This window comes from Alligator sinensis, unplaced genomic scaffold (assembly GCF_000455745.1).
Source record: "Alligator sinensis unplaced genomic scaffold, ASM45574v1 scaffold1907_1, whole genome shotgun sequence".
Taxonomy (NCBI): Eukaryota; Metazoa; Chordata; order Crocodylia; family Alligatoridae; genus Alligator; species Alligator sinensis.
Window position 1 is genome coordinate 71744 of NW_005843160.1, and position 7822 is coordinate 79565.

The 7822-nt window shown below is 49.8% G+C and overlaps 1 protein-coding gene across 1 annotated transcript in view; it reads left to right on the forward strand.

The window, feature by feature from the left end:
• The window catches only part of EFHD2 (EF-hand domain family member D2), a 15042-nt gene that overhangs the window by 379 nt on the left and 6841 nt on the right, over window positions 1-7822 (forward strand). The window lies entirely within an intron of this gene.

The following is a 7822-nucleotide window of genomic DNA, read 5'->3' on the forward strand; positions in this document are numbered from 1 at the left end:
GACCCGCTCGTGTCCAGCCTCTAGCACCAGCACAGCCCTGGCTCGCGACAGCTCGTGTCTGGCCTCTGGCACCAGCACATCCCTAGCTTGTCTGTCCTCCGGCACACAGTCGCATCCCCGGCTTGTGTTTGGTGTCCAGCCTCTGGCCCCTTCACATCCCCGGCTCGTGACAGCTCGTGTCTGGCCTCTGGTGCCATCGCATCCCCGGCTCGTGTCCGATGTCCAGCCCCTGGCACCATCCCCGGCTGGTGTCCAGCCTCTAGTGCCATCACATCCCTGGTTTGTGTCCGGTGTCCATCCCCGGCTGGTGGCCAGTCCAGCTCCCTGGCACGAGCCAGCCCCAGACGCTTTGAAAGGTAGGAAGCCGCCACGATGCATCGCAATCCCTTGTGCCGTGCCGTAAAGGCCCAGTCCCGTCCCCCCTCAAAGTCGAGTTTTGAGACCGGCTGTTCGGCTGGGGTAGAAGCAGAGCTGAAGGACTGCAGAGAGCGCCCTTCTGTGCATTCGCTTGTTAAAAAGGAGCATTTCATTCCCCTTTAAGTCCGGATCTTGCCGAGGAAGGATATCGATCATCTGTTCCGAAGTAGCATCAGGCTGAAACTTTACGTGTTTGCTAGTCACGTATGTAAGCAATGTTTAACTAACTCATGCTAGGAACGTATTTAAAGCATTTGAGGGCCTCAAGAAAGGGGTCTTGCACCCCAAAGCTTGTCTAAATGGCTCCTAACTGTGCTGTTGGTCCAGGAAGAGACATCACCCACAGAAACCCTCTGCTAGAAAAGCCATGCTAAAGTATAAACATTTCAGGCTAGCAGCCCATAAATTAGCCAGCGCTTTTCCTATTTAAATTAAATATGAGGAGACTGAGAGAGGCACTGTTGGGGGGGTGGAAATACACATACATACTTCTCCATCTGTTACCAAACCTTAGTCATATTTTGAAATGTTTTCTGTTTTGCTAACTGGCCCTCCAGTGCAAGGAATAACTTATTTTTTTTGCAGCTTTCAGTTGTGGACGCTGCAAATAGACCACTTTGACTTCTGTTTTTAGTTAGCCTCTGGCCCAAGGATGCTGCAGAATACCATTTCTGCTGGCTGGTTTTGGAATGAGTGGCTGGTGCTTTCCAAACTGGTTCCTCTAGGATTTCGTATTTTCTACTGGTTAGAAAAAGTCCTTTATGGGGAGGGGACAGTCTGATAGATAGCTGTGCTCAAAGGCGAGTAAAATCCACTGCTCTATTTTAGCCCTTACGTGCGACTGCCCGAAAGGAGGAAATGCTGCATAACTGTCAAACGCTGCACCTAGCAATATCCTGGCACCACAGCTACAGCTTCTTCTGGTTACAGAGCCACAGAGCGAGCAGTTCCTATATACCCGACACGTTTGCCCTAATGTGGTTTAATATAAAACACTCCTGAGCATTGTGCTGCAGCCAGAGGCACGGCTGGGTGTGGGGGCTGCAAGGCTAGATTGCAGGGTAAACCAAGTGGCCTTCACATACATCAGATAAGCCTGGACAGCGGGTATAAGGCAGTGCAAGGCTCTGAACAACTCCTCTAGCTCTCCGAGCATTATACATGCATTCTGAAATGGACTTTGTTAAGTGCCTCTCTGTGATCCCTTGCTTCCCCCCCACCCTTAAAATTCAACCAACTGACTAGTTTCTCCTTCTCTTCCCCCCCCCTCCAAGTCTTTCCAAAGATATTAACTCAAGATGCGATCCAAAGATCATCGGCGTGAATGGCAAATACTTCTTGATCCTGGATCAGGACCTCAATGCATTGCACGCACATGCTCAGCTGTAATACTGGAGTTCAGCCAGTACAACTTGCCCTGAACTAAAATGTGGCTTTGCCGTCTGGTGGAATAGCCCCGGTGGCCTGCAGAAGTAACAGAGTCTGCTGTTCTGAGGAGTAGTGACAGGGCATTCGGGGTCCCATGTCCTGAAAGTCAGGTCACCTAACCCAAGATAGCAACCTCAGGCTCAAACGTCAGCGGAGATGAGGTGACTAACTCGGGCTCGCCCCGACGTCTACTACAGGTTGCTTTTATGGGCTTTAATGCGAGCTGTGACTTAACAGGTTTTTTTTTCCCCCCCAGTGCAGATGCACCCCGTGTGTGGGTGGAGTAGCTGTACGCACCTTCTATGGCTAAAGCTCTGCATGCGATTACGCCTCTCCCATGTCCAGTCTAGCTCCTCCCCTAGCCTTTCAAATACCTTTAAAAAGAGCTAGCATCAATTCATTTCCCTTCCCCAAAACCCCTTAGGCAGAGATCCAAGTCAGCCGTCCTCCAGGGCCATGTTAGTGTGTCCCTGCTTCAGAGCTTTTATCTCTTCTTTCCCTGGTGTTTTCTCTAGTTGTGCATTTCTTTTCAGTATGTGCTGCAGACTCTTCCTCTTTTTACCTTGTGCCTCATTTTCTTGGTGGGGGGGGGGGGCCATGGCTGGCAAGGCAGGAGAGCTGCCGTCAGCCTCCTTGCATTTAATTCAATAAGTTTCAAATGTCTTTAAAACTTCATTTGAAAGGATCTTGCTGCATTCTGCCGTCTGCATTTTTCCTCGGGTAGTTTTCTAGAGGGGGACCCAAGCAGCAGCAAGACAGGAAGCACTGTCATCTGCTTCTATGGTCTGGGTCAGGCACAAGCTTAGTCATCCTGCTTTCCCCAAAGCTGCTGTGGTAGAGAGCTAGCGATCAGCACTTGTTTGCCATTGGGATCATATTTAATGTCAGATGAAAGGCCTACGGAGGCTGCTGAATTCTGTGCTGTTCTAGCTCTCACTCTCCCTCAAAAAAAAAAAAAAAGGAGACAGCAGATTGGGGAAGAGGTTCCTCCTCCCAGAGAGAGATGCTAGATCCTGCCTACCCAGCACCTGTGCTGCTCACTGCTGCATTACTCAAGGAATCCACACACATCTTGAAAGTGCCGGTCATGTCAACACAGGCTTACAGCCGAGTTCTCCACATTGTGTTCGTGAGCCGAGTCCTGACCATGAGGCTCCAGCTAAATCCCATTAAAAAAACATGCTCTCTCCCAGCTGGAAGCAGGTTTTTGACATTACCTACCCAGCACCTGTGCTGCTCACTGCTGCATTACTCAAGGAATCCACACACATCTTGAAAGTGCCGGTCATGTCAACACAGGCTTACAGCCGAGTTCTCCACATTGTGTTCGTGAGCCGAGTCCTGACCATGAGGCTCCAGCTAAATCCCATTAAAAAAACATGCTCTCTCCCAGCTGGAAGCAGGTTTTTGACATTATTTCTCCCTGAGTCATGTCAACACAGGCTTACAGCTGAGTTCTCCACATTGTGTTCGCGAGCCGAGTCCTGACCATGAGGCTCCAGCTAAATCCCATTAAAAAAACATGCTCTCTCCCAGCTGGAAGCAGGTTTTTGACATTATTTCTCCCTGCACACTATGACAGGCCACATCCCGAGTAGATCTGTTGGCCTCAAACCAGGCGACACCACTGTTTTAAGCGATAGATGGTCCCCAGCACAGAAGAGGGAAACGCAGAGTACCAGAAACAGGGAGAGAGGGCTACCAAAGCATTCGAGCCCCCTGATACACAACTGCTTCAATGCCGTTGCTTTGAGAGTTGAAGATAATGGGGCCAGCTAACACTTGGACCCTGAACAGGAGCACGATGCAAGCCTGGGTGCAGGAAGGAGAATTCCCTCCCTTCCCCATCCTGGAAGTGGAGGGCTTCACATCGCTGTGATAATTCATCCATGGGGTTATATGGGCGGCTGCATTTTATGTGGTACTTTGAATTGTCACTGCGGATTCAGAGGAAAAGGAAGTGTTGAGATGCATGCAGGAAGGCAGGTATGTGACTGGGCATGCAGAGAGCGAGTCATTCTAGCTAGGGGGGGCGGGATTTGTACTATAACCTTAATCCAATGTAAGCAGACCCCAGGAATAGCACAAGGATGGAGAGAAAATGGGAGTGCATAGAAATCTGAGGGGGCAGCAGTAGTCTAACTGGAGCCGCAGGGGGCTGCCAGGTGGAAGGGATCCAGGCTAGAGAAAAGCAGCTTGTCAGAGCTGGGTTTGTCACCACATACACGTTCAACCTAGGCAAGCATACCTATGATTATCAGAGACCTCCCTTCTCTGCCATACTGCAACAAGGCCCAGAGACCACAGCAAGGGAAAGGATTTCAGAATGATTGCCGCTATGAAAAGCAGAGCCAAACAGAGGCGCAGTAGGACTCCCATGAAGGAGTCGCAGTTGCACTAGTTGGTAAGATGAGACGCATGCATGGATTTTTCTCCTAGAAGAAAAGAAGCTCTCAAGTGGGCATATTTTTCTGGGGCTTTTCTGCAGAGGGGCACAATGAAATGCATGCAAACAAAAGTGCGTTGATGCCCCTTGGGCAGATGCTCTTGTACAGCCTCCAGAGAGCCTTTCCCTTAGTCCCTCCAAGTGCTGCCCTCCCGAATAGTCCCTCATTGGGCTGCTCTCAGCTTCTCTGAGGTAGGAGAGGCACGGAAAGAGCCTGACAAGCAAGATGCTTCATATACTTGTTTTCTCTGTGGTCGTCCATCACCTCCAGCACATGAGGCTGCTTCAGTGCCTCCAGATTCCTGGCCATGTTGTTTGCTCAGTCTCTGGGGGCCTCTGAGCTGCCTGCAGAAAGGTATTTTGAAAAGAGGAATTGCCAGTTGTCCCTCAGGCTCTGCAGGAGTCAGGAAAAACTGTGTCATGGTAAGGGTGGCCAAGGGATGCGGTGCTCTCCCCTACCTTGGGGGGTCTTTACGAGAAGGCTGGATAGGCATCTGGCTGGGGTCATCTGGCCCCAGCGCTCTTTCCTGCCTAGGCAGGGGGTCAGACTCGATGATCTGTCAAGGTCTCTTCTGACCCTAGCATCCATGAGTCCAGCCCTGTGCTGCAGCTGGTGGGTGCTCAGAGGTGCGGTGACCCAGCCCTAGGTCTAGTTTCACCCCGTGTGAGGCAGGGACAAGCTGTACTGCTGGGATCTTGCTGTTACAGACAGCAGTGGTAAAAGCCCAAGTTACACCGTCCCTAGCAGAAAGCACACAGAGATGATCTCAGTGCAGCTCCTCATTCCCCTCTCGCCTGCATGGGGTCTTAGACATGGCTGTCAGGCAGCCTGGCAGCAGACCGACCATACAGGCTAGAGCCAACGGAGCATCCTGCAGGCAAGATCCTTTGTGGGAGGCAGCCTGGGACACTGGCCGGCCTCCAGTCCTGCACAGCACCAGCTTCCGACCAAGGTGCAAAGTGATTAAGCCTCAGCCGGCATCACAAGGTGGAGCAGAGCAGGGTTTTGGTTTCACAAAGCGTTCGGAGTCCAGAGCAAGCCACCCTTCACAGCAACTCAGAGCTGAGACTTTCCTCCCTGGGCTCCTAAGCACAGTACCAAGAATTGCTTAGAGAATTGCACTTTCATGCCTCACTTCAGGGACTGGAAAGTACCCACACCTACTCGTGTACCTGATAAGTGTTTCTACCCGTTTCTCATTGCTCTTCTGGATTGGCAGAAGCCTTTGCCCTTATACCATCTAGAAGCAAGTTAAGTGCCGAGAGACAGATTTTTAAGGGCGATTAGGTGCTTAATTCCCATTCATTTTCAGTGGGAGTCAGGTGCTTACATACCCTTTTAATCTTGTCCCAAAATACTAGAAGAATCTCCAACAAAGAACTGGTACGCAAGTGATCCTTGGATAAGACCGAGCACGGAGACTAACCCTAACCATGAGAATGGTGTAATTTTTGGACAGGCAGCTCTAGTTCATTAAAGCACCCCAATTTGGTTCTCTCTTAACCACGCAAAATGGAGCAGGTAAATGGCACAGCAGAGCACCTGTGGCTTTTGAGAACACTGTCTATCGCATAATCTGATTCACAGACTTAAAAAACAAAACAAAACAAAAAAAACCCACTTGATTTAATGGAAACAAAGTCATTGAGCTAGTGACACACCCCTGTTTTGAAGCCCCCTTCAGAGCTATTTTATACCTTGACAGAGACAGACACACACACACATATATCACATGCATGCTCTCTCTCTCTCACACCCCCCCAATTATCCTGGCACAACTTTCTAGTGCATTGACAACCTATTACTTAGGAGAAAGGAGGAGGAAACCAGGATGTTTAGGTCATTTGTTCCATCCCATTAGAATTGACAGAAACATCAATCTCCGTTTAGATTTGGTATGAAGTGCATCTATTTAATCCAACCCCATAATGCTAGTGGTCTGCCTAGCTTGCAGCCTGTGTGCTCCATCCAGGTTTTGAGTGTGCAGTCCCAAACAAGAAGCATCAAACCTCTCATTGAGTTTTTCAGCTTCCCTTCAGGTTTCATATAGTGACCCAAGCGGATACATTTCTCCCAGCAAACGCAGTGCACTTGGGAATCCACTCATGCACTTGTGCATGCATTAGCATGTGCCCCCTTGCCTCCCACCACAGCCACCCTGCAAGCAGGGAACTCACCCCAGTTCTGTAGCTAGGGCAGTCAGCTCTCAGGACAGGCTTTTGAACCCATTCTTCTTCCTCATGGAGAAGCTTCCTAGGCCCAATGAACAAATCATCCCAAACCAGGGTAAGCAAGCAAGCAACCCAGAACCTGCTACTATCCTTCAGACAGTAGGAGAGGGGCCTCTCTGGTCCCATACTCCTCTCCAGCAGTAACATCTATCCTCTCTCTCTGCACTTCCCCCTCTGGAGTTTTTAAACCTTCTTCATGGCTTCTCATTAGCTGATACAAGCTCCAGCTGGTTCCCACTCTCCCAGCCCAGCAAACTATTATCTGCTCAGCACCTGGGTTTCAGCCCCCTTGAAGCCTGAGCAGCACCTCCTTACATAAGCACTTATAAATAAAAATCAATCCTAAATGTCATCCGCCTCTCACATACTGTATGGGTTCTAAGTAAATGGTTCAAGAGTTACCCCTTTTACTGTGGACCTCGCATACGTGAGCCATGTAATACAGACACTGCCCCTTGGTAGTGCTTTTGCTTGTTTCCAGAGACTTGGTGGGGGGGTTTTTGGTAGCTCAGTTATGGAGCATAGTAAATCCAGAGCTCAATGCATGTTTACAACTGCAATAACTACTTCAAAGTGGGTTGCCTTCAGACCTGTGTGTTGCTAATGGCCATAAGAGCCAGCCCAATCTGCTGTGCTTGGTAGCTGTAGCAGGATTTACCTGGAAAGCATCTGATGCATGCTTTATCTTGTTTAGTGGTGCCCAATTGATGCGGAGGAACAAAGCATTTTGAATTAATGAAGCCAAGAGTAAGACGTGGCATCATTCTAAAAGCAGCCAGATCCCCTGGGGAGCCTTTTAGTGGGACTATTAATGCCTACTTTAACCGTGTTGTAAGCCACAAAAGCTGCAAGCTAATGGAGCACTCAGCTGCAGCGCGGGGGCCTTGCTTACCACTGCAAAACACTGGTGTAAATCGGAAGGAAAGCTGAATGCGATCGTAGCACTCTTGGGTGCCCTTAGTGGTTTCACACGTGCCTTCAGTGGGTTTGAAACATCCCCCCACCCATGTCCTCCTGAGTCAGTCGGTTTGCTGTTGCTCAACGCTGTAACATAAACGCTGCAAAGCTAATTTGCAAGTATGTCTGAGATGCACCTTGATCTAGCAGTGTCCCTGTAGAAAGGCACTGGAGACAGGGCTTCTGCATTTTGGGACAGGGCAGAGGGAGATGGCAAGCTGTTTCCCCTTCTACCCTTACACCCATTGCCACAACTCTGCATGCATCCAAAGATGACAGAATTAGAGCCTCACTGGAAAAGCTGTTCGTCCAGCCACTGAGCTCCAGGGATCACCAGCAGGA